The 3,900-nt window shown below is 51.8% G+C and overlaps 1 pseudogene; it reads right to left on the bottom strand.

Annotated features, from left to right (window-relative positions):
* Positions 1-2,236: 2,236 nt before the first annotated feature.
* On the bottom strand, positions 2,237-3,095 carry LOC142866404 (olfactory receptor 1N2-like; annotated as a pseudogene).
* Positions 3,096-3,900: the final 805 nt, after the last annotated feature.

Here is a 3,900-nt window from a genome sequence, read left to right as displayed (position 1 = left end):
ATAGGCCGTGTGTTCTGCTGCTCTTAAACATTTTGAACGACATAGGAAATTTTCTCTTTCTTGCAATTTTGATGAAATCATCCAGGCCTGATTTCATTTCCAGCTCACAGTCTCTAGTGACTTTCTACAACCCCCCTCAGGTTTCAGTGTAAACAAATTTTCTATCTCATCTCAAGTCAATCTTGGAAGTTAGTATATGCTTACGACATTAACCTTTCATCTGCATTCAAAATTGTTTTGCATTTTAAACACTTAGTCTCCATCCCCTCTCTCCGTGCTAACCTTGTCTGTTTTTGTGACACTGTTGTATCTTCTTTTTTTTCATTTCAGCATATTAGGAGGGTACAAATGTTAAGGTTACCTATATTGCCTTTGCCCCCCTCCCCCCCCCTAAGAGCTTCAAGGGTGTCCATCCCTCAGACGGTGCACATCTCACTCATTATGTATGTATATACCCATCCCCTCCTTCCCCCTCCCATTTGGCCCCACCATGAATGTTATTCCTATATGTGCACTTAGGTGTTGATCAATTAATACCAATTTCATGGTGAGTACATGTGGTGCTTGTTTTTCCATTCTTCGGATACTTCACTTAGTAGAATGGGTTCCAGCTCTATCCAGGAATATACAAGAGGTGCTATATCACCGTTGTTTCTTGTAGCTCAATAGTACTCCATAGTATACATATACCACATTTTATTAATCCACTCATGTACTGACGGGCACTTGGGTCGTTTCCACATCTTTGCAATTGTGAACTGTGCTGCTATAAACATTCCAGTGCAGATGTCTTTTTTATAGAATGACTTTTGTTCTTTTGCGTAGATGCGACACCGTCGTACCTTAATCAGACGACCGTTTCGTCGCGCTCGCAGGTTCAGCGGGCCAGGAATTCAGGCAGTGCATGAGTAGAGATGTGTAGTCTCTGCCCCACAAGGTCTGCGGCCTGGCGGGGAAGGCTTCAGCAGGTGGGGGCTGGAACTCACTGAGGTCTCATTCCCTCGTCGCTCGCCATCGTCCGGCCGAAGGGCCTCAAGTCTGGGCCCAGTGGACCGGCGCAGCCCCGCGTGGCCCCTTCACGCAGCGTGGCTTCCTCGCAGCCCACCCGCCCCAGGCCGTCCACCTTCTTTCAGGCAGCTCAGGGTAGCCAGAGTGCGTATTCCAGGGAACACTCCAGAAGCTGCACCGCCGTTCGCCACCGAGCTCCGAAGTCACACGGCATCACTTCTACTGTACTCCACCGGTGGAAGCGGTCCCACGCGCGCCCGGATCCAAGGGACGGGACTCAGACCCCGCCTGGCACCAGGAGACCTTCAGGGCCGTCGTGCACGGGAGCGCGTGGGGCGGGCCACGGTCCCCTCCGTCCCTGGAGAGAAAGGCACCCGGAAAGGCCACACCGCCGTTATCCCTACCCTTAGGCATAGGTCTGGACGTGGTGGTGACGCCACTGTCCTCACTTCACCTGGTAATGTTCTCTGTGAACTCAGCAAGTACGACTAAGGCCAGGAAAGGCCGAGGGCGCGCAGGCAGGTGCGCACAGGAGTTTGCACCGGGCGCCTGCGCTTGTCGCCGCGCGGCTCAGGAGCCCGGCGAGCGTGCCGTGAAGTCCTAACGCGAGCGTCTGCCGCCACCCAGTGGCAGGAGCACCCAGTCGCATATTTCGTTCTTTGGAGAAGGCGGATGACCCCTCCCGTTCAGTCCAAGAAAGAATTCCTGCAGGAGCAGAGGGTGGGATGCCATCTCCCTTCTCTGGGCCTCCCTTTCCGCATCTAGGAGATGGGAGGGATGACATCTCACGCACAGGGCGGTTTGGACAGCGAGTGACTAGAGACACACAACCGCTCCAAACACTGGCCAGCACCCATAAGGTGCTCCGCTACTGGCTATGAGTCTCCCACGCTGACGGGGGCTTGTCGTAGCAATTCGTGGGGCAGGCAGGGTCCAAGAGGGACCGCGGAGGACATAGAAAGAATGGGAGGGGAGGTCTCTAGCAGTCTCGCAGGGCATGGCACGCGAGAGTCACTTGGAGAGTGTTGGTGAAACGAGCCGAGGAACGTGATGGCAGCAGGAACGCCGGGCAGAGCTGGATACCTGTCGGGTCCACCTTCGGGACAGCCCTTCCCACAGGAAGGGGGGAGGAGAAGACAAGGCATCTTTGCTCGGTGGCAGGAGTTGCTGTCACCAAGAGCAGACCTTTCTCCAGCTGAGGAGGCCTCTTAGGGCTCCCTTCATGTCCTTATTCCTTAGGCTGTAAAGCCACCACTGCATACAGCACTGTGGCCACAGAATCCTCAGCTGTGTAGGAGGAGGAAGGCCTCAGACAGATCCCGAACAGGGTGCCGTAGAACAAGGACACCACTGCAAGGTGAGAACTACAAGTAGAAAAGACTACGCTTGCTCTGTGGAGAACGCAGTCTCAGGATGGTTGAGAAAATGTACGTGTAGGAAAGAGAAATAAGGAGGAATAGAGTGACAAAAAGAATGCTCCCTAGGGTGTAAACAACCAACTCACTGATGTGGGTATCTGAGCAGGAAAGCTTCAGCAATGCGTACAGTTCACAGAAAATATGGTGAATTCTCACACTCGCACAGAATGACAACGTATCCATAAGGAAGGTGTGGATCAAGGGGTAGATGTTTGTGACAATCAGGGCCACAGACACTGTGGTGATACAGAATTTGGGGCTCACGGCTGTGGCATAGTGAAGGGGGCGACATATGGCTACAAATCTGTCATAGGCCATCACTGCCAAGAGGATATTGTCCAGTTCAAGAAACAAAATGAGAAAATACATCTGGGTGAGGCACCCAGTGTAGGGAATGGATTGGTTCTGAGTTTGGATGCTGAGCAACATCTTTGGTATGGTGACAGAGGTGAAGCAGATGTCGACACAGGACAGGTTGGCCATGAAGAAGTACGTGGGGGTGTGGAGCTTGGGGGTAGAGCTGATGGCCAGGACGATGAGCAGGTTGCCCACCACGGCGACCAGGTACATGGATAAGAACAGGTTGAAGAGGAGAGGCTGATGCTCAGGCACCTCTGACAGTCCCAGGAGGAGGAATTCCGAGATGACAGTTACATTGCCTCTTGCCATGGATTCCGGTTTCTATGAATATTCATTGGAAATACATCTGTCAACGAGAGCAGAGGCAACCCGAGAAAACATGCATGGCATGAAATTTACTGTCATTGGCTGAAATCATACTTTGTGATGCTTGCAGCAGTGTCTCCAACTTGGGGTTAGTAAGGACAGTCACCAAGAGTCTGAGGGAGCCGGCGGCGGGGTGCTGCTGAGGCTCTCTCTGTGGCTGACCTCAGTCAGGACCTCCTCTTGTTTCCCTGGGAGGAAAGAAGAACCAGGCAGAGAAGAAGACAGAGAACTGAAAATAAGGCCGTGGGCGTGGGGAGAGTAGGGGAGACAGCAAGAGCAGTGGAATTGTCACAGTGGAACCCTCCCCCCCACAAGAGGAGCATGGTTGCATTCTTATGGGCCTTTTTACTTTATGTCAGGGTCTGGGTGGTGACCATTAAGGTAAAACGTGTGTGCGCGTGCCCACGTCTGAAAGGATATTGACCAAAATGTTAACTAACAGTGGTTATCTCTGGGGTGTTAGATCTTAACTTGCACTTTTTTTCAACAATAAACATGTACAAATTTTCTGAACTGTGCTACGTGGATGTTAACGGGTCTTTCAAGAGGTTTCTGTGGTGGACAACGTTTGAGGCACAGGTACAATTAGGGGCTCACACTCAAAGCATTGTCATACAAAAGGGCATGTCTAAGAGCTTACATCCCTGGGTCTTTGTCCCACCTTCTTGGGTTTATGTCATGGAATCCACAAAGGCCGCATGCTCATGTGGTGTGATTGCACTAGATGGACAGATCTACACTCATAAAG

The sequence above is a fragment of the Microcebus murinus genome, unplaced genomic scaffold, assembly GCF_040939455.1.
Source record: "Microcebus murinus isolate Inina unplaced genomic scaffold, M.murinus_Inina_mat1.0 scaf005_hap2_Mmur4.0, whole genome shotgun sequence".
Classification (NCBI taxonomy): Eukaryota; Metazoa; Chordata; class Mammalia; order Primates; family Cheirogaleidae; genus Microcebus; species Microcebus murinus.
The sequence above is the reverse complement of the archived record's forward strand: the minus strand, read 5'-3'. Positions and strand labels throughout refer to the sequence as shown.